The 22,144-nt window shown below is 53.1% G+C and overlaps 1 non-coding gene across 1 annotated transcript; it reads right to left on the bottom strand.

Moving 5' to 3' along the window:
- Positions 1-7,611: 7,611 nt before the first annotated feature.
- Positions 7,612-9,857, bottom strand: LOC103649118 (uncharacterized). The gene is made up of 4 exons (XR_004856383.1): positions 9,665-9,857; positions 9,379-9,577; positions 8,508-8,711; positions 7,612-8,040 (listed from the first exon to the last, which is right to left on the bottom strand). It is a non-coding gene; the product is annotated as an uncharacterized protein (transcript).
- Positions 9,858-22,144: the final 12,287 nt, after the last annotated feature.

The raw sequence follows: 22,144 nt of genomic DNA, 5'->3' as shown, positions 1-22,144 counted from the left end.
TAAAGCAACTAGAACAAGTGCAAAATCACTTAAAATAAAATAAATTTGAGTTTTATTCAATTTTGGCATATATGGATCATCCTTTGCCACCACTTGGTTTGTTTTTGCAAATCAAACTCAAATCTCTATCTCTAAGTCAAACACACATGTTGAAGCATAAAGAGAGTCATTCCAAAAGAGATCGATCAAAGATTTCAAAAACTCCCCCTTTTCCCATAATCACTACGTCTCCCCACAAGAAGCCAACTTTTGACAAGAGTGACAATAAAAGAGTTTTGACACCAAAAGCTCTACTCTACTATTTTCAAATCTCTCAAGTGGTAGCTGATCCATTTATTGCTTTGGCCTTTATTTTCTCCCCCTTTGGCATTAAGCACCAAAACGGGACCAATTTTGGCCCTTTAACCCCATTGCCTCACCAAAATCTTCAATTAAGATCAAATGGCAATAAGAGTTCATGAGATGGACTTGGAATAAGTTACCCTCTCATCGGAGTGCAGTGGAAGTCTTTCATGGTCCAAGTCCACCTTTTCCCTTTCAATTCTCCTTCGAGACTAAATCAAGCAAAATCAAGCATATGGTTAGTCTCAAAGGGTCAAGTTGTAACACATCTCCCCCTAAACATGTGCATCACTTTGCAACGGACTTGTGAGGTCCAGGGAGTGTTTGTACAACTTGAGCACCACAATAAGCAACAAAATGCAGAATGAACATGATCAAAGGCATAAACACATGTAGGCTACAATTCAATCCAAGTTCCGCGAATCTAAGACATTTAGCTCACTACGCAGCCTGCAAAAGGTCTTCTCATCTAGAGGCTTGGTAAAGATATCGGCTAGCTGGTTCTTGGTGCTAACATGAAACACTTCGATATCTCCCTTTTGCTGGTGGTCTCTCAAAAAGTGATGCCGGATGTCAATGTGTTTTGTGCGGCTGTGTTCAACAGGATTTTCCGCCATGCGGATAGCACTCTCATTGTCACATAGGAGTGGGACTTTGCTCAGATTGTAGCCAAAGTCCCGGAGGGTTTGCCTCATCCAAAGTAGTTGCGCGCAACACTGTCCTGCGGCAACGTACTCGGCCTCAGCGGTGGATAGGGCAACGGAAGTTTGTTTCTTAGAGTTCCACGACACCAGGGACCTTCCTAAGAATTGACACGTCCCCGATGTACTCTTCCTATCGACCTTACATCCAGCATAGTCGGAATCTGAGTATCCAACCAAGTCAAAGGTAGACCCCTTTGGATACCAGAGCCCAAAGCAAAGCGTAGCAACTAAATATCTCAGAATTCGCTTCACCGCCACTAAGTGACACTCCTTAGGATCGGATTGAAATCTAGCACACATGCATACGCTAAGCATAATATCCGGTCTACTAGCACATAAATAAAGCAAAGAACCTATCATGGACCGGTATGCTTTTTGATCAACGGACTTACCTCCTTTGTTGAGGTCGGTGTGTCCGTCGGTTCCCATCGGAGTCTTTGCGGGCTTGGCGTCCTTCATCCCAAACCGCTTTAGCAGATCTTGCGTGTACTTTGTTTGGGAGATGAAGGTGCCGTCCTTGAGTTGCTTCACTTGGAACCCAAGGAAGTAGTTCAACTCGCCCATCATCGACATCTCAAATTTCTGCGTCATCACCCTGCTAAACTCTTCACAAGACTTTTGGTTAGTAGAACCAAATATTATGTCATCGACATAAATTTGGCACACAAACAAATCACCATCACATGTCTTTGTAAAAAGAGTTGGATCGGCTTTCCCAACCTTGAAAGCATTAACAATTAGAAAGTCTCTAAGGCATTCATACCATGCTCTTGGGGCTTGCTTAAGTCCATAGAGCGCCTTAGAGAGCTTACACACATGGTCGGGGTACCGTTCATCCTCAAAGCCAGGGGGTTGCTCCACGTACACCTCCTCCTTGATTGGCCCGTTGAGGAAAGCGCTCTTCACATCCATTTGGTACAACCTGAAAGAATGATGAGCGGCATATGCTAGCAAGATACGAATTGATTCTAGCCTAGCCACAGGAGCAAAAGTCTCCTCGAAATCCAAACCTGCGACTTGGGCATAACCTTTTGCCACAAGTCGAGCCTTGTTTCTCGTCACCACCCCGTGCTCGTCCTGTTTGTTGCGGAACACCCACTTGGTTCCCACAACATTTTGTTTCGGACGAGGCACCAGTGTCCAAACTTCATTCCTCTTGAAGTTGTTGAGCTCCTCCTGCATGGCCAACACCCAGTCCGGATCTAGCAAGGCCTCCTCTACCCTGAAAGGCTCAATAGAAGAGACAAAGGAGTAATGCTCACAAAAATTAACTAATCGAGATCGAGTAGTTACTCCCTTGCTAATGTCACCCAGAATTTGGTCGACGGGATGATCTCTTTGAATCATCGCTCGAACTTGGGATGGAGGTGCTGGTTGCGCTTCTTCCTCCATTACTTGATCATCTTGTGCTCCCCCTTGATCATGCGCCTCCACTTGAGGTACCTGTTCGTCATCTTGGGTTGGGGGATGCACCATGGGTGAGGAAGAAGGTTGATCTTGCTCCAAGTGTTCCTGTGGTCGCACATCACCAATCGCCATGGTGCGCATAGCGGTCGTTGGAACATCTTCTTCATCTACATCATCAAGATCAACAACTTGCTCTCTTGGAGAGCCATTAGTCTCATCAAATACAACGTCGCTAGAGACTTCAACCAAACCCGATGATTTGTTGAAGACTCTATACGCCTTTGTATTTGAGTCATAACCTAATAAAAACCCTTCTACTGCTTTGGGAGCAAACTTAGAATTTCTACCTTTCTTCACTAGAATGTAGCACTTGCTCCCAAATACACGAAAGTAAGATACATTGGGTTTGTTACCGGTTAGTAGCTCATACGAAGTCTTCTTGAGGAGGCGGTGAAGATAGACCCTGTTGATGGCATGGCAAGCCGTGTTCACGGCTTCTGACCAAAAACGCTCGGGGGTCTTGAATTCTCCAAGCATCGTCCTTGCCATATCGATTAGCGTCCTGTTCTTCCTCTCTACCACACCATTTTGTTGTGGTGTGTAGGGAGCGGAGAACTCGTGCTTGATCCCTTCCTCCTCAAGGAACTCCTCCACTTGAAGGTTCTTGAACTCGGACCCGTTGTCGCTCCTTATCTTCTTCACCTTGAGCTCAAACTCATTTTGAGCTCTCCTGAGGAAGCGCTTGAGGGTCCCTTGGGTTTCAGACTTATCCTGCAAAAAGAACACCCAAGTGAAGCGGGAAAAGTCATCAACAATAACTAGACCATACTTACTTCCTCCTATGCTCAGATAGGCGACGGGTCCGAAGAGGTCCATATGCAGCAGCTCCAGAGGTCTTGAGGTGGTCATCACATTCTTGCTGTGATGTGCTCCTCCCACTTGTTTACCTGCTTGACAAGCTGCACAAGGTCTATCCTTTTCGAATTGCACGTTAGTCAAACCTATCACGTGTTCTCCCTTTAGAAGCTTGTGAAGGTTCTTCATCCCCACATGTGCTAAGCGGCGATGCCACAGCCAGCCCATGCTAGTCTTAGCTATTAAGCATGCATCTAGACCGGCTTCTTCTTTTGCAAAATCAACTAAATAAAGTTTGCCGTCTAATACACCCTTAAAAGCTAGTGAACCATCACTTCTTCTAAAGACAGACACATCTACATTTGTAAATAGACAGTTATATCCCATATTGCATAATTGACTAACCGATAGCAAATTATATCCTAGAGACTCTACTAAAAACACATTAGAGATAGAGTGCTCATTAGAAATTGCAATTTTACCTAACCCTTTTACCTTGCCTTGATTCCCATCACCGAATATGATTGAATCTTGGGAATCCTTATTCTTGACGTAGGAGGTGAACATCTTCTTCTCCCCCGTCATATGGTTTGTGCATCCGCTGTCAATAATCCAGCTTGAACCCCCGGATGCATAAACCTGCAAGGCAAATTTAGGCTTGGGTTTTAGGTACCCAACTCATGTTGGGTCCTACAAGGTTAGCACAAATATTCTTAGGGACCCAAATGCAAGTTTTGTCTCCCTTGCATCTTGCCCCTAACTTCCTCGCAATTACCTTTCTATCCTTTCTACAAATTGCAAAGGAAGCATTCAAAGCATGATATATTGTAGAAGGTTCATTAATTTTCCTAGGAATATTAACAACATTTCTCCTAGGCATATTATGAACAACATCCCTTCTACCAACATTTCTATCATGCACATATGAAGAACTAGAAGCAAACATAACATGACAAAAATCATCGTACGCATTATAACTCCTATAAGCATTTCTAGTTTGTCTCCTATCATGATACAAAAAGGCATGGTTCTTTTTAGCACTAGTAGCCATAGGGGCCTTCCCTTTCTCCTTAGCGGGAATGGGAGCCTTATGGCTTGTTAAGTTCTTGGCTTCCCTCTTGAAGCCAAGTCCATCCTTAATTGAGGGGTGTCTACCGATCGTGTAGGCATCCCTTGCAAATTTTAGTTTATCAAATTCATTCTTGCTAGTCTTAAGTTGGGCATTAAGACTAGCCAATTTCTCAGTTAATTTAGAAATTGAAACTAAATGATCACTACAAGCATCAACATCGAAATCTTTACACCTAGTGCAAATCTCAACATGTTCTACACAAGAATTAGATTTACTAGCTACTTTAGCATTTAAGTCATCATTAACACTCTTTAAAGTAGCAATGGTTTCATGACAAGAAGATAGTTCACTAGAAAGCACTTCATTTCTTTTAACTTCTAAAGCATGAGATTTTTGTGCCTCTACAAATTTGTCATGCTCTTCATACAAAAGGTCCTCTTGTTTTTCTAAGAGTCTATCTTTTTCATTCAAGGCATCAATCAATTCATTAATTTTATCTACTTTAGTTCTATCCAATCCCTTGAACAAACTAGAGTAATCTATTTCATCATCATTAGACTCATCATCACTGGAAGAATCATAAGTGATATTGTTTTGATTACATACCTTCTTCTCCCTTGCCATAAGGCATGTGTGACGCTCGTTGGGGAAGAGGGATGACTTGTTGAAGGCAGTGGCGGCGAGTCCTTCATTGTCGGAGTCGGAGGAGGAGCAATCCGAATCCCACTCCTTTCCGATATGTGCCTCGCCCTTGGCCTTCTTGTAATGCTTCTTCTTTTCCCTCTTGTTCCCGTGTTCCTGGTCACTATCATTGTCGGGACAGTTAGCAATAAAATGACCAAGCTTACCGCATTTGAAGCATGATCGCTTTCCCTTGGTCTTAGTCTTGCTTGGCTGTCCCTTGCGACCCTTTAGTGCCGTCTTGAATCTTTTGATGATGAGGGCCATCTCTTCATCATTAAGACCGGCCGCCTCAATTTGCGCCACCTTGCTGGGTAGCGCCTCCTTGCTCCTTGTTGCTTTGAGAGCAATGGGTTGAGGCTCATGGATTGGGCCATTCAACGCGTCGTCCACGTACCTCGCCTCCTTGATCATCATTCGCCTGCTTACAAATTTTCCAAGAATTTCTTCGGGCGACATCTTGATGTACCTAGGATTTTCACGAATATTGTTCACCAAGTGAGGATCAAGAACGGTAAATGACCTTAGCATTAGGCGGACGACGTCGTGATCTGTCCATCGCGTGCTTCCGTAGCTCCTTATTTTGTTGATAAGGATCTTGAGCCGGTTGTATGTTTGTGTCGGCTCCTCGCCCCTTATCATCGCGAATCGTCCGAGCTCGCCCTCCACCAACTCCATCTTGGTGAGTAAGGTGACATCATTCCCCTCATGAGAGATCTTGAGGGTGTCCCAAATCTGCTTGGCATTGTCCAAGCCGCTCACCTTGTGATACTCGTCCCTGCACAAAGAGGCTAGCAACACAGTAGTAGCTTGTGCATTTTTATGGATCTGTTCATTAATAAACGAAGGGCTATCCGAGCTATCAAATTTCATTCCACTTTCCACAATCTCCCAAATGCTTGGATGGAGAGAAAATAGGTGAGTACGCATTTTGTGACTCCAAAATCCGTAGTCCTCTCCATCAAAGTGAGGAGGCTTGCCAAGTGGAATGGGGAGCAAATGAGCATTTGAGCTATGCGGAATGCGCGAATAATCAAAAGAAAAGTTTGAGTTAACCGTCTTTTGTTTGTCGTAGTCGTTGTCGTCGTTGTCCTTTTGGGAAGAGGAAGATTCGTCGCTGTCGTCGTAGTAGATGATCTCCTTGATGCGCCTTGTCTTCTTCTTCCCTTCCTTCCGTCTATGGCCCGAGCCGGAGTCGGTAGGCTTGTCATCTTTGGGCTCGTTGACGAAGGACTCCTTCTCCTTATCGTTGATCACGATTCCCTTCCCCTTAGGATCCATCTCTTCGGGCGGTTAGTCCCTTTCTTGAAGAGAACGGCTCTGATACCAATTGAGAGCACCTAGAGGGGGGGTGAATAGGTGATCCTGTAGAACTTAAACTTATAGCCACAAAAACTTGGTTAATCGTTAGCACAATAATTGCCAAGTGGCTAGAGAGGAGCCAAAACACAATAACCACAAGAAATCAATCACAGAGATGACACGGTGGTTATCCCGTGGTTCGGCCAAGTACAAAACTTGCCTACTCCACGTTGTGGCGTCCCAACGGACGAGAGTTGCACTCAACTCCTCTCAAGTGATCCAATGATCAACTTGAATACCACGGTGTTCTTCTTTACTTTGATCTTTTCCCGTTTGCGAGGAATCTCCACAACTTGGAGTCTCTCGCCCTTACAATTGAATTTCACAAAGAAGTACGAAGTAAGGGAGGGAAGCAACACACACAAATCCACAGCAAAATGCGCACACACACGGCCAAGAATCGAGCTCAAAAGACTATCTCAAAGTTCTCACTAGAACGGAGCTCGAATCACTGAGAATGACAAACGAATGCGCAAAGACTGAGTGTGGATGATCAAGAATGCTCTAAGGTTGCTTAGGAATGTTGTAGGAATGCTTGGTGTACTCCTCCATGCGCCTAGGGGTCCCTTTTATAGCCCCAAGGCAGCTAGGAGCCGTTGAGAACAAATCTGAAAGGCCATCCTTGCCTTCTGTCGTCGGGCGCACCGGACAGTCCGGTGCACACTGGACACTGTCCGGTGCCCGATTTCCTTCCTTAAACAGCGCAGCCGACCGTTGCAGATCTGAGAGCCATTGGCGCACCGGACATGTCCGGTGCACACCGGACAGTCCGGTGCCCCCTTCCGACCGTTGGCCAGGCCACGTGTCGCGCGCAGATTCTGCAGCCGACCGTTGGCTCGGCCGACCGTTGGCTCAGCGGACAGTCCGGTGCACACCGGACAGTCCGGTGAATTTTAGCCGTACGCCATCGGCAAATTCCCGAGAGCGGCCTCTTCGCCCGAGGCAGCCTGGCGCACCGGACACTGTCCGGTGCACCACCGGACAGTCCGGTGCCCCAGACCGAAACAGCCTTTTGGCTGTACACAGCCAACTCTTCTCTTATTCGTTTTCTCCTGTTTCAAGCACTTGGACACAATACATTAGTCTTCAAAACAATGTACTAAGGCTTAGAAACATACCTTTACTCTTGATTTGCACTTTGTTCATCCGTGGGCATAGATTTACACTTAAGCACTTGTGTTGGCACTCAATCACCAAAATACTTAGAAATGGCCCAAGGGCACATTTCCCTTTCAAGTGTGTTGGCCTCTATGTTCAGATAATCCCACTCCGCAGGCGCGTTCTCTGTATGTGCCAATTTTAGTGTGCTAATGGGCGATGATTCCTCTGTTATAGTTGTGTCACAGCTCTAGTTTGTTGCATGATAAGAGTGTGGCTTTACATCCTTCCTTTGTGAAGGACACAACCGCGAGGGAATCACTTCATCTGCAAGCATAAAACAAATCAGTAGAGAGAGATTAAAAGCCAGTAAAGGCAGAAAATGTATTAGGTGAAACCATTTGAGGACAACCAAATCTATAAGCAGGAAAGCAAGTAGAGAATAAAACATCCCAAATCCGTGGAACAAGAGCATGCACCATTGTTGATGACAAAATCCTTACCGACACCATTGGGTACCTGCAGGGCCATATGAGCAGAAATGAGAGTGCACATACCAAACATACTGAACAAAAAAAGAAAGAATAGGACAATAAAATACCAAGATAAGTGATATGTGCACCCACGTTGTACATAGGAAGCATGAAAATGGAACCAAAAGTGGCTACAATATGTAAGAAGGATCGGGAACAGAAGAAATAGCACACGCCTAAAATAATTTTGATCTTCCAATAAGGCATCATGATATTAACTTTCATGCATGATGAGAAGAAAGCATACAAGTCCCATGATATGGAATATGAATTGGCAAAACTAAACTAAAAGCAAGCAAATAGTCATAGAAACAAATTGCTTACAACAAGAGGATAAGAGTAGCAGTATAGAGCAAAAGAGCGGAAATCAAAATGAATAATGAAAGAAATGCCAGGAAGGGGAGGATAAAAAGAGAACTCCTGGCTAATTTTATACCCATTACAATGTATTACCTTCAAGTACTACTGTGTGAAGAAAACATCGCATTGTGTGAAGAATCAAATAACATTCATTCTCTTTTTTAAGGTGACAAAATGAAATAGTAGGACTGTTGCTAGAAAAGCCTTTGGTACCTCTAAAATGTGAAGGAAGCAAATAATGTCTCTCTGTAGATATTCCAGAACCAGAGCACAAGGGTCCAATAGAATAGCATGGGCCTGCAACAATCACCATCATCACATCAACACAAAATCATGGAAATGGTTCTGCAAGATGAAAGAAAACTACTAATGTGTGTCCAGTGTGGTTACCAAGTTACCAATACAAGTAGATGTATGTACAAACCTTAATGGATTGTTTCTATCTATTTCTAAAAAGTTGCTATTAACTATTCGAATATCTTCAGCTATAAGTTTAGAAATGTAATTTCCATATCAAATGTAATGAAATAAATATTATTGAACATAATAGAGCATGAGCTTCTTTGAGAAAGAAAGATACCAGATGGAATCTAACTCACAAGTAAACATTTTTACTCTAGTGATAATAGATCCAGACCCTACCTAGATGCATCCTGCTAATTTGAGTTATAACCTGTGGTATAATTATAACCACCTCCCCACAAAATTCTGCTAGTCAACACTGAATATATGTATGTATAAAAGAAGTCTATCACATTCACATATTTTCAAATAAAGGGAAAAATGAGATGTTCAGAGCTGAAATGTCTCTTCATAGCCCATGTCAGTGAGATCACACCTAGTTCCTCTAGCAGGTAAAAAAACCTTTGCTTGGTCAAAAAATAGAAAACAATGCAGCAGCTTTAGAAAAGAAACGATGAAATAAATAGGAGTGCTTGGGCAGTCATTTGGAGAGTGAGAATACCAGATCTCCTTTGACAGGTGGCGAGGGAAGGGTAGAGATCCGAAAGAGAATTCTCTTCCCACAGTCTCTCTAAACCATTAGGTTGTTCTGGCTTTGTCTCGTATTTACGAGTGTAATTGGCTGACAAGCATGCATCCTTGCTTTTCCTGATATATATCTCGACTTCTTTGGGTTGTCGAGACAACTGGAGAGCAACAAACTTGAAAGATGCAGGGGCACACAACCTTTGTTTATTCATCTGGTAAGCTAAATTTATCAACGCCAACAACAAGATTATGGAACCAACCTGGCAGAGATGTCGAATAGATAGTGTTGGCAGGCAACTGTGGTAGGGCTTTTCCAGTTTAGGCACACTTTGACCATCAAGTGGAAGCAGGACAAGATACAGGTTCAGCTGCAAGAAAGAAAGAAAATATTTAGGAAACCAAATTGATGATTCATGGACTTCTGTACAAGATCTGGTACCTCAGTAACCTTTTTAACAAATGTATCCATCGGCATGTTAGTATTACGAACATTCCGAAGCATAACTTGGAAATCACAACATCAAATTAGAAACCGGTGCACTACGACAAAATGCACTAAAAATCAGGGACTCTCTAGCTCCAACCCACTCCACCGGGCCACCCCAAAGAAGACATGAAACAAAAGGTGCAGTTGCAAACTTAGATATTTAGTTAGACTGAAACCTAAGAAGCCGCATGATTCAAATGAAGTCAAGTTACTGACTCATATATTACTCTGGCAAACAGAACAAAATATGAACTTAAAAGTAAATGTTGCAAAAATAATTCTAGCACCACACAGATCCGCTAAATTATAAGGCACATTGTCCACTGGTAACTGTACCAAATCAGTTGAGATACCTGATTAACTGTATGCTGTCGGAATCCAAAAAACAGAGTAATAGCGGTACTGGAGATTTGGTACAGTTACCAGTGGATTCCGACAGTACCGCTAATTATCATAAAATTTTCTTTCTGTTGGTTGCTCGATGGGAGCCCAATATTCAGTGCAGGAGGAACACCATCACCAAAATTCTTTCTTATTCAGTGCAGGAGGAACACCCGCATGGTCATTGATCTAGGAGCATCGATCTATTAAAAGTAAATGCTGCAAAAATAATTCTAGCACCACACATATCTGCTAAATTATAAGGCAAATTATCCACTGGTAACTATACCAAATATGTTGAGATAGTTGATTAACTGTATACTGTCGGAATCCAAAAAACTAGAGTAATAGCGGTACTGGAGATACATTCGAAGTTAGTGTTAAACCTGTGCGGAAATCTCCTCAGCTGCGAACTGCTTGCCAAGCGCCGGGAAATCGAGCTTGTCGTTGCCGTTGTCATCCCTGATGACGGGATACGAGACCTGCTTGGACTCCTCGTCTACCTCGTTCATCTTGCGGTTCAGCTGCAAGAAAGAAAGAAAATATTTAGGAAACCAAATTGATGATTCATGGACTTCTGTACAAGATCTGGTACCTCAGTAACCTTTTTAACAAATGTATCCATCGGCATGTTAGTATTACGAACATTCTGAAGCATAACTTGGAAATCACACCATCAAATTAGAAACCGGTTGTCGGCGTTTCGAGACCGGGGGTCCCTAAGCCGACGAGTGAGTGTGCCGCGTGCCCCAGCCCAGATGGGTCGAGCGCGTGGGCGAGCGCGAAGGGGGGAAAGCGAGGTGGCCGGAGACGGGCGTGAGAGAGGTGGAAATCCCGCGGCCTTCGTGTTCGTCCCGCGCCCAGGTCGGGTGCGCTTGCAGTAGGGGGTTACAAGCGTCCACACGGGTGAGGGAAGCGAGCGGCCCCAAGAGAGCGCCTGTCCCGTCCTCGTTCCCGCGCGGCCAACCTTCTCTAAGAAGGCCCTGGTCCTTCCTTTTATAGGCGCAAGGAGAGGATCCAGGTGTACAATGGGGATGTAGCAGAGTGCTACGTGTCTAGCGGAGGGAGAGCTAGTGCCCTGAGTACATGCCAATGTGGCAGCAGGAGAGATCTTGGCACCCTGCTGGTGTGATGTCGTGGCTGTCGGAGGAGCAACGGAGCTTGGCGGAGGGACAGCTGTCGGAGCGGTCGAGTCCTTGCTGACGTCCCCCTGCTTCCGTAAGGGAGCTGAGAGCCGCCGTCGTCACAGGGCACGCGGGGCGCCATCATTGCCTATCTGGCGGAGCTAGCCAGATGGGACACCGGTCTTGTTCTCTGCGGCCCGAGTCGGCTCGGGGTAGGGTGATGATGGCGCTCCCTGTTGACGTGGCGGGCCCGCGCCCGAGGCCGGGCGACGTGGGGGCTCCTCCGAAGCTGGGGTTGAGTCTGTCTTCCGTTGCCGAGGCCGAGCCCGAGCCCCTGGGTCGGGCGAGGCGGAGGTCGTTCGGTAGAGGCCAGGGCGGAGTCTGAGCCCTAGGGTCGGGCGAAGCGGAGTTCGTCGTCTTCTGGGGCTGAGCCCGAGTCCGAGCCCTGGGTTGGGCGGAGCGGAGTTCGCCGTCTTCCGGGTCTTAGCTCGAGTCCGAGCCCTGGGTCGGGCGGAGCGGAGTTCGCCGTCTTCCGGGTCTTAGCCCGAGTCCGAGCCCTGGGTCGGGCGGAGCGGAGTTCGCCGTCTTCCGGGGCTTAGCCCGAGTCCGAGCCCTGGGTCGGGCGGAGCGGAGTTCGCCGTCTTCCGGGTCTTAGCCCGAGTCCGAGCCCTGGGTCGGGCGGAGCGGAGTTCGCCGTCTTCTGGGGCTTAGCCCGAGTCCGAGCCCTGGGTCGGGCGGAGCGGAGTTCGCCGTCTTCCGGGGCTTAGCCCGAGTCCGAGCCCTGGGTCGGGCGGAGCGGAGTTTCCTATGGCGGCTTTGGCAAGGCCTGACTGCCTGTCAGTCTCACTCTGTCAAGTGGCACTGCAGTCGGAGTGGCGCAGGCGGCGCTGTCCTTCTGTCAGACCGGTCAGTGGAGCGGCGAAGTGACGGCGGTCACTTCGGCTCTGCCGGGGGGCGCGCGTCAGGATAAAGGTGTCAGGCCACCTTTGCGTTAAATGCTCCTGCGACTCGGTCGGTCGGCGCGGCGATTCAGTCAGGGTTGCTTCTTAGCGAAGGCAAGGCCTCGGGCAAGCCGGAGATGTGTCCACCGTTAAAGGGGGGCCTCGGGCGAGACGGAAATCCCTCGGGGTCGGCTGCCCTTGCCCGAGGCTAGGCTCGAGCGAGGCGTGATCGAGTCACTCGTATGGACTGATCCCTGACTTAATCGCACCCATCAGGCCTCTGCAGCTTTATGCTGATGGGGGTTACCAGCTGAGAATTAGGCGTCTTGAGGGTACCCCTAATTATGGTCCCCGACAGTAGCCCCCGAGCCTCGAAGGGAGTGTTAACACTCGCTTGGAGGCTTTCGTCGCACTTTTTTGCAAGGGGACCAGCCTTTCTCGGTTGCATTTTGTTCCGGTGGGTGCGCGTGAGCGCACCCGCCGGGTGTAGCCCCCGAGGCCTCGGAGGAGTGGTTTCACTCCTTCGAGGTCTTAATGCCTTGCGTAATGCTTCGGCTGGTCTGGTTGTTCCCTCATGCGAACTGGCCGTAGCCCGGGTGCACGGTCGGGGCCCAAGTTCTCAGGCTGGTATGTTGACGCTGTCAACGGTTCGGCCGGAGCCGGGTTTGCGAGAGCAGCCCCCGAGCCTCCGCACAGGGCGAGAGGGCGATCAGGGACAGACTCGGCTTTTTTACATGCGCCCCTACGTCGCCTTTCCGCAAGGAGGAGGGGGGGAGAGCGCCATGTTACCCTCGATGGGCACCGAACATGGTGTCTCCGGTGAGCTGCAAGCGGGTAATCCGAGTGGACGTCCGTGCCCCGTTCGTTGGGGGTCGGCTAGGGGCCCAGAGGCACGCCCAAAAGTACCTGCGGGTGATCTGTCGGACCCGATCCCCTGGCGACGGGGTCCGAGGGCTCGATGCCTCCCTCCGATGGGATTCCGTTACAAGATCGCTCCCACTGGTCTCGGAAATGTCCTAGGGTACCTCGGGAGCGCAGCCCAAGCCTTGCTTATGTATCGAACGTACCCCTGGTCATCCCTCGCTCGGCGTCTGAGGCGACTGTGAACCCTTCGGGGGCCAGCCTTCGAACCCCTGATCAGTAATGGGCGCGGAGCCCGAGTAGCCTGAGGCGGCCGTGGAGCCCTTCGGGGGGCCGGCCTTCGAACCTCTGACCAGTAGTGGGTGTAGGGCCCACGCGATTTGAGGCGACTGTTGAACCCCTCGGAGGGCCAGCCTTCGAACCTCTGATCAGTAGGGGGGCTCGGAGCCCGGTTCCTTCACAGGGAAGGATCCTTTTCGGGGTATCCCCCTTTCCCGGTCCCTGTTGCAAGAGATAGAGAAAGAGGAAAAAAGGAAAAGGATACGAAATCGAACGACATGGCGTACCTTTTTTGGCGCGGTTATTACGGCGAAGGCGAAGCGTCGCCCGCTTCTCCTGCCAGAAGCGCCGCCTGTCCCGCCGCGGAGTTAATGCGACAGGGCGAGTGGTTGGCGGGGCGGCCGTTGCGCGTGCGCGAGCCGTTCGAGGAACGGTTCACGGGCGCGCTGTCTTCACGCCGTGAGAGGGGGTTCTCCTGCTGCCCCCGGACGGGACGTGAGTCTGGCCGACGACGTGACCGCTGCTCCCGCCCGCCTGCCACCGTCATTACTGCCGGCCCACTTTCGGCCGTATTGATCGTCGCACCAGGCTGGCGCTGTTGGGTTGTGCGCTGGGCCGCCTCGAGTCGCGGTATTGGTTCCGCAACCGAAGAGGCGTGGTGGTGGCGCAAGTGGCGGTGCAGTTGCTTGCATGCAGCATCCGGCGCGCCGGTTGCGCGACGCGTGGGCCTAGGCCTCCATGCTGGCGCGTTGGGAGTCGGAGAAGCGCGTCCACCTGGCGCGGTTGCATGCCGCCTGCATGGCTGCCCGCCCCTTCCGCCCGTTGGTCTGGGCAAAAGTGGGGGGTCGCTTGTAACTGCTGGGCGGTTGTGTGCGCCACGCGCGGCGGTTTGGCTTCTTCTGCTCTGAGCCGGTTTGCATGACATGTGGGACCCAGCCCCGCGCCGCAGGGGAGGGCCTTGGAGCGTGTTGGAGAAGACTCAGCCCGTGACGTTTGGGGGCACACGTAGGGAGAGTTGCCTTTAAAAGGAGGACGACTCCTTTCGGAAGGCAACCATGTCTTCTTCCTCCCTTATGCGTCGTGTCTTTCCATCTTCCAAGCCCCCGGATGGGGGGTACCCGCCGTCTTTCCGCCTCATCGTTGGAGGAACGCAACTCCGTGGGAGTTGGTACCTTTCAGCCATCGTTCGGCTTCAAGGATTTTCATCACACAGCCCGGTTGCTCCCCTCCGCTGGTGGTCACCCAAGACGGTGACCTCCAGCTCCTGGATGGGGAGAGGCAAGCCAGGCTGTGATCCCGCCCTCAGCATCGGGGGTGTTCGTCATCCTCGCTGGGGCGGGGAGCGAGGCGAGCCGGGGCTCTACCTCCTGCGCGGGTCAGCGGACCACCTCCTCTTCCAGCTTCTGGTGGTGGCAATCGTCCTCCCGCGCTGCGACGGAGACGTCCTCCAGTCATGCCGGGGAAGGCGAACTGTTGCTGCCCAGCTAGGATGCAACATTCCGTCCTTTCCCTCGCATTCGCGGCGAGGACGGCAGCGAGGATCTGCCGGTGCGCTTGGGAGCGGCCCGCTCTTTGGCTTTGATGGCTGGTTCGCGTCCCTTGAGCGGGACCGCGAACAAGAGCCCTCCGGTGGCCGCGTCCACCCGGGACCGTGGCTGCTGCTGCAGAGGTCGCTGGCGAGCCTCCCGATGTTCGCCGCCCCGCAGGCTCGAGGTCGCTTATCCCCGCGGGGACGGAACCGGAGTTCCATTTGTAAGGGCACTTTGAATGCCAGTGTCTTTGTTCATCGTGGTTGTCGAGGCCTGAACATGTATGTAATTTCGGCACGGAGCCGTGTTTTTTCCTCATTTTCGAGCACTAAGTCTCGCCTGTTGATTATCTGAACCGCTTCACCAAGCATGAGTCGCCCCGTGTCAAGGTGACGAGTGAGGTATCCGTATCCCGGAGGCGTAGGAGTCCCTCGGCTCGATCGGCCTTGTTGTCTGAGGCTCCTCTAGCTTAGTTAAAGAGACCCCTTGGCCGCTCTTCGACGAGCCGAGGCCAGGGGTAGCGATATCAGCACGAACAGAGGCAGAGTTGGCTCGAAAATGAAAACCTGGTTGGCCGGAGCCTAACCGGGTTGTCCGTTAGTGGGACCGACGCTAGAATTGATCAGCCGAGGCCTCGGACCGGGCTGGCGCCCTTGGAAGATGGTTGGCCGAGGCCCCTGGGGTAACCGGCCGAGCCGCCTGCTCGGGCCGGATTCCCGGAGAAGTCCCTGGACCGCGTCGCTGTCCGAGGCTGGGTCGGACCTCGCTGAAGGTGTCGTCGAAGCCGAGGGTGCTACAGCCCCCTTCCAGCGCGAAGACCTGAGCCTGCAGGATCAGATTGTCTTAAAGCGTGTGCCTTCTGCGGCCGCTGAGGCCAGAAAACACACCCTCGCTGCGTTGTAAAGCTGCGTCTCCTTTCCTCTTATTTCGAGCATCTGGACTTTTTGTCGGTAACAGGGATGTTTGTGCGAGCGAGAGTTGCTTCTCGCGGAAGGTGATGAGTGAGGTATCCGTATCCCGGAGGCGTGGGAGTCCCTCGGCTCGATCGGCCTTGCCGCTTACGCGTACTTTCACCCGTCCATGAGGCCCTGTCACCGATTCGGTCGAGAAGGCTTGAAGGACCGCTTCGGCAGAAGAGCTTCCGAACGTAAAGACTTGTTCGGTCCGCGGAATCACTTTATCCGAACGCGAGTTACTTATCGCAGAAGGTGATGAGTGAGGTATCCGTATCCCAGAGGCGTAGGAGTCCCTCGGCTCGGTCAGCCTTGGCTGCTTACGTGTACTCCGTCGTTTTCAGGATCCGCTTTTCGAAGTAGTCAAAAAGCACGAAAGATATTCTGCTAAAAGAGATCTTTTTTCGAGGAAAATTTCGACGCAGAGGGGGTCCCCCCCCTTTTAGCCCCCGAGGGAGGGTCGGGCTTTGCCGAGGCGAGGCCGACCCTTCCTTGATGACCAAACTTTGCGTGGGTGTGAGGTATATGAATAACTTGAAAACATCTTAAGGGTAGAAGCGACGTAGCTGTTTGATGTTCCAAGCGTTGCCGTAGATCTCGCCTTGATTGTTGGCCAGCTTGTATGTTCCGGGCTTCAGAACTTTGGCGATGACAAATGGCCCCTCCCAGGGGGGCGTGAGCTTGTGCCTCCCTCGGGCGTCTTGCCGCAGCCGAAGCACCAGGTCGCCCACCTGGAGGTCTCGGGGCCGGACCCCTCGGGCGTGGTAGCGTCGCAGGGACTGCTGGTACCGCGCCGAGTGTAGTAAGGCCTTGTCCCGAGCCTCTTCCAGCTGGTCCAGCGATTCTTCTCGGCTAGCTTGGTTGGTTTGATCGTTGTAGGCCCTCGTCCTCAGGGAGCCGTATTCCAGGTCAGTGGGCAAGATGGCCTCGGCCCCGTAGACCAGGAAGAACGGCGTGAAACCCGTGGCTCGGCTCGGCGTTGTCCTCAGGCTCCAGACCACCGAGGGGAGTTCCTTCATCCATCGCTTGCCGAACTTGCTGAGGTCGTTGTAAATCCGGGGCTTGAGCCCTTGTAGAATCATGCCGTTGGCACGCTCTACTTGCCCATTCGACATGGGATGAGCCACGGCGGCCCAGTCCACCCGGATGTGGTGATCCTCGCAAAAATCCAAGAATTTTCTGCCGGTGAACTGGGTACCGTTGTCGGTGATGATGGAGTTTGGGACCCCGAAGCGATGGATGATGTTGGTGAAGAACGCCACCGCCTGCTCGGACCTGATGCTGTTCAGGGGTCGGACCTCGATCCACTTGGAGAATTTGTCGATGGCGACCAGCAGGTGCGTGTAGCCCCCGGGCGCCTTCTGCAAGGGACCGACGAGGTCCAGACCCCATACAGCAAAGGGCCAGGTGATGGGTATCGTCTGCAGAGCCTGAGCGGGCAGGTGGGTCTGCTTCGCATAGAATTGGCACCCTTCGCAGGTGCGGACAATTCTAGTGGCGTCAGCCACCGCCGTTGGCCAGTAGAAGCCTTGCCGGAAAGCATTCCCGACAAGTGCTCGAGGCGCTGCATGATGGTCGCAAGCCCCCGAGTGTATTTCTTGCAGGAGTTCCTGACCTTCGGCGATGGAGATGCATCGCTTGAGGATGCCCGAGGGGCTGCGGTGGTAGAGCTCCTCCTCATCGCCCAGCAAGACGAACGACTTGGCGCGTCGCGCTACCCACCAAGCCTCGGCTTGGTCGAGGGGTAGCTCTCCTTGGCGGAGATATTGCAGGTACGGGGTCTGCCAATTTCGATCAGGCATGGCCCCGCTCTGCTCCTCCTCGACGTGCAGTGCCTCGCCCTCGGGGGCCGAGGGTACCTCGGGGGCCGAGGGTACCTCGGGCTGAACCGAGGACGCCTCGGGCTGAGCCGAGGGTACCTCGGGCCGGACCGAGGGTGCCTCGGCCTCGGGCGTGTCGTTGATCTTGACAGAGGGTTGATGCAGATCCCGGGAGAAGACGTCCGGGGGAACCGTTGTTCGCCCCGAGGCTATTTTAGCCAGCTCGTCCGCAGTCTCGTTGTAGCGCCGAGCGATGTGGTTAAGCTCGAGCCCGTAGAACTTGTCTTCCAGGCGCCGAACCTCATCGCAGTAGGCCTCCATCTTCGGGTCGCGGTAGTGGGAGTTCTTCATGACTTGGTCGATGACGAGCTGCGAGTCACCGCGAGCGTCGAGGCGTCTGACCCCTAGCTCGATGGCGATCCGCAACCCGTTGACCAGAGCCTCGTACTCAGCCACATTGTTGGACGTCGGGAAATGGAGGCGTAGCACGTAGCGTAGGTGTTTCCCGAGGGGCGAGATGAAGAGCAGGCCTGCGCCGGCTCCCGTCTTCATCAGCGACCCATCGAAAACATGGTCCAGAGCTCCGGTTGGATCGGAGCCGTCGGCAGCTGGGTGTCGACCCATTCGGCTACGAAGTCCGCCAACACCTGGGACTTGATGGCCTTCCGAGGGGCGAACGAGATTGTTTCGCCCATGATTTCCACCGCCCACTTTGCGATCCTGCCCGAGGCCTCTCGGCACTGGATGATCTCCCCCAGGGGGAAGGATGACACCACAGTTACCGGATGAGACTCGAAGTAATGTCGCAACTTTCGCCTCGTCAGGATCACTGCATACATCAGCTTCTGAACTTGTGGGTAGCGGATCTTGGTCTCGGACAGTACCTCGCTGACGAAGTAGACTGGCCTCTGAACGGGCAATGCATGCCCTTCTTCTTGCCTCTCGACCACAATCGCGGCGCTAACCACCTGAGTGGTCGCGGCGACGTAGACCAAGAGGGCTTCTCCATCAGCTGGGGGCACCAAGATTGGCGCCTTTGTAAGGAGCGCCTTCAGGTTCCTGAGAGCTTCCTCGGCCTCAGGGGTCCAAGCGAAACACTCGGTCTTCCTTAAGAGGCGGTACAGAGGCAGACCTCTTTCGCCGAGGCGTGAGATGAAGCGGCTCAGGGCCGCGAGACATCCCATGACCCTCTGTACGCCTTTTAAGTCCTTGATGGGCCCCATGCTGGTGACAGCTGCGATCTTCTCCGGGTTGGCTTCGATGCCTCGCTCGGAGACGATGAACCCCAAGAGCATGTCCCGGGGCACCCCGAAGACACACTTCTCGGGATTGAGCTTGACGCCTTTCGCTTTGAGACATCGGAATGTCACTTCAAGGTCGGAGAGGAGGTCGGGAGCCTTCCTTGTCTTGACTACGATGTCATCGACGTAGGCCTCGACCGTGCGACCGATGTGTTCGCCGAACACATGGTTCATGCACCGCTGGTACGTCGCGCCCGCATTCCTCAAACCGAACGGCATGGTGACGTAGCAGTACATGCCGAAGGGCGTGATGAAAGAAGTCGCGAGCTGGTCGGACTCTTTCATCCGGATTTGGTGATACCCTGAGTAGGCATCGAGGAAGGACAGGGTCTCGCACCCAGCAGTGGAATCCACGATTTGATCGATGCGAGGTAGAGGGTAGGGAACCTTTAGACATGCTTTGTTGAGACCAGTGTAGTCTACACACATCCGCCATTTCCCCCCTTTCTTCCTCACAAGCACAGGGTTGGCAAGCCATTCGGGATGGAATACCTCTTTGATGAACCCTGCTGCCATTAGCTTGTGGATCTCCTCGCCTATCACTCTGCGCTTCTCCTCGTCGAATCGGCGCAGAGGCTGCCTGACGGGTCGGGCTCCGGCCCGAATATCCAGCGAGTGCTCGGCGACATCCCTCGGTATGCCGGGCATGTCCGAGGGACTCCACGCAAAGACGTCGGCGTTTGCGCGGAGAAAGTCGACGAGCACTGCTTCCTATTTGGGGTCGAGCCTGGAACCGATCCGGATCTGCTTGGAGGTGTCGCCACTGGGGTCGAGAGGGACGGCCTTAACCGTCTCCGCTGGCTCGAAGTTGCCGGCATGACGCTTCACGTCTGGCACCTCTTTGGAGAGGTTCTCCAGGTCGGCGATGAGGGCCTCGGACTCGGCGAGGGCCTCGGCGTACTCCATGCACTCCACGTCGCATTCGAACGCGTGTTTGTACGTGGGGCCGACGGTGATGACCCCGTTGGGGCCCGGCATCTTGAGCTTCAAGTAGGTGTAGTTGGGGACGGCCATGAACTTCGCGTAGCATGGCCTCCCCAGTACCGCGTGGTAGGTTCCTCGGAACCCGACCACCTCGAACGTCAAAGTCTCCCTTCGGAAGTTGGAGGGCGTTCTCAAGCAGACGGGAAGGTCGAGTCGTCCGAGGGGCTGGACGCGCTTCCCAGGAATGATCCCGTGGAAGGGCGCAGCGCCTGCTCGGACGGAGGACAGATCGACGCGCAGGAGCCTGAGGGTCTCGGCGTAGATGATGTTGAGGCAGCTGCCCCCGTCCATTAGGACCTTGGTGAGCCTAACGTCGGCGTCGACGACGAGCGGGTATTTCCCCGGGCTCGACACGTGGTCGGGGTGGTCAGCTTGGTCGAAGGTGATGGGCTTGTCGGACCAGTCTAGGTAGACTGGCGCCGCCACCTTCACCGAGCAGACCTCCCGGCGCTCTTGTTTGCGATGCCGAGCCGAGGCATTCGCCGCATGCCCACCGTAGATCATGAAGCAGTCACGGACCTCGGGGTACTCTCCTACTTGGTGATCTTCCTTCTTGTCGTCGTCGCGGGCCCTGCCACCCTCTGCGGGCGGCCCGGCCTTGTGGAAGTGGCGCCGAAGCATGACGCACTCCTCGAGGGTGTGCTTGACGGGCCCCTGATGATAGGGGCACGGCTCCTTGAGCATCTTGTCGAAGAGGTTAGCACCTCCGGGGGGCTTCCGAGGGTTCTTGTACTCGGCGGCGGCGACAAGGTCCGCGTCGGCGGCGTCGCGTTTCGATTGCGACTTCTTCTTGCCTTTCTTCTTGGCGCCGCGCGGAATAGACGCCTCGGGAGCCTCTTCCGATGGGCGGCCCTGGGGCTGCTTGTCCTTTCGGAAGATAGCCTCGATCGCCTCCTGGCCAGAGGCGAACTTGGTGGCGATGTCCATCAGCTCGCTCGCCCTGGTGGGGGTCTTGCGACCCAACTTACTCACCAGGTCGCGGCAGGTGGTGCCGGCAAGGAACGCGTCGATGACATCCGAGTCGGTGATGTTGGGCAGCTCGGTGCGCTGCTTCAAGAATCGCCGGATGTAGTCCCGGAGAGACTCTCCCGGCTGTTGCCGGCAGCTTCGGAGGTCCCAGGAATTCCCGGGGCGCACGTACGTGCCCTGGAAATTGCCGGTGAAGGCTTGGACCAAGTCATCCCGGTTGGAGATCTGCCCCGGAGGCAGGTGCTCCAACCAGGCGCGAGCAGTGTCGGAGAGGAACAGGGGGAGGTTGCGGATGATGAGGTTGTCGTCGTCCGTTCCACCCAGTTGGCAGGCCAGGCGGTAGTCTGCGAGCCACAGTTCCGGTCTCGTTTCCCCCTAGTACTTTGTGATAGTAGTCGGGGGTCGGAACCGGGTCGGGAACGGCGCCCGTCGGATGGCCCGACTGAAGGCCTGCGGACCGGGTGGTTCGGGCGAGGGACTCCGATCCTCCCCGCTGTCGTAGCGTCCCCCACGCCTGGGGTGGTAGCCTCGGCGCACCCTTTCGTCGAGGTGGGCCCGACGGTCGCGACGATGGTGCTCGTTGCCGAGGTGGCCCGGGGCCGCAGGCGCGGTGTTGCGCGTGCGCCCGGTGTAGACCGAGGCTTCCCGCATGAATTGGGAAGTCGCGGCGTGAGGTTCCGAGGGGTATCCCTGCCTTCGGGAGGCAGAGCTCTCGGCCCGTCGGGCCGCAGCGCCTTCCAGGAGATTCTTGAGCTCTCCCTGGATTCGCCGACCCTCGGTGGTTGATGGCTCCGGCATCGCGCGGAGAAGCATCGCTGCGGCTGCCAGGTTCTGACCGACCCCACTGGATGCGGGCGGCGGCCTGACCCTGACGTCGTTGGCGACGCGGTGCTGGAAACCTTGGGGCAGGTGACGTATTTCTCCGGCCGGGGGTTGGCCCGCCCATACCTGCCCGACGTCCCGGCGGATCGGCTCGAGCGCTCCTGCTCCCTCGTCGAGCCTGGCCTGCGCCCCGCGGACTTGCTCGAGCTGTGGGTCGTGACCCCCCACCGGAACGGGGACCACAGCTAGCTCCCGCGGGATGTCAGCGCGAGGCACCGGCCTAGGGAGA

Source organism: Zea mays, chromosome 2 (genome assembly GCF_902167145.1).
Source record: "Zea mays cultivar B73 chromosome 2, Zm-B73-REFERENCE-NAM-5.0, whole genome shotgun sequence".
NCBI classification, from domain to species: domain Eukaryota; kingdom Viridiplantae; phylum Streptophyta; class Magnoliopsida; order Poales; family Poaceae; genus Zea; species Zea mays.
Note: the sequence above shows the minus strand (reverse complement) of the source record. Positions and strands in the feature narration are given on the sequence as shown.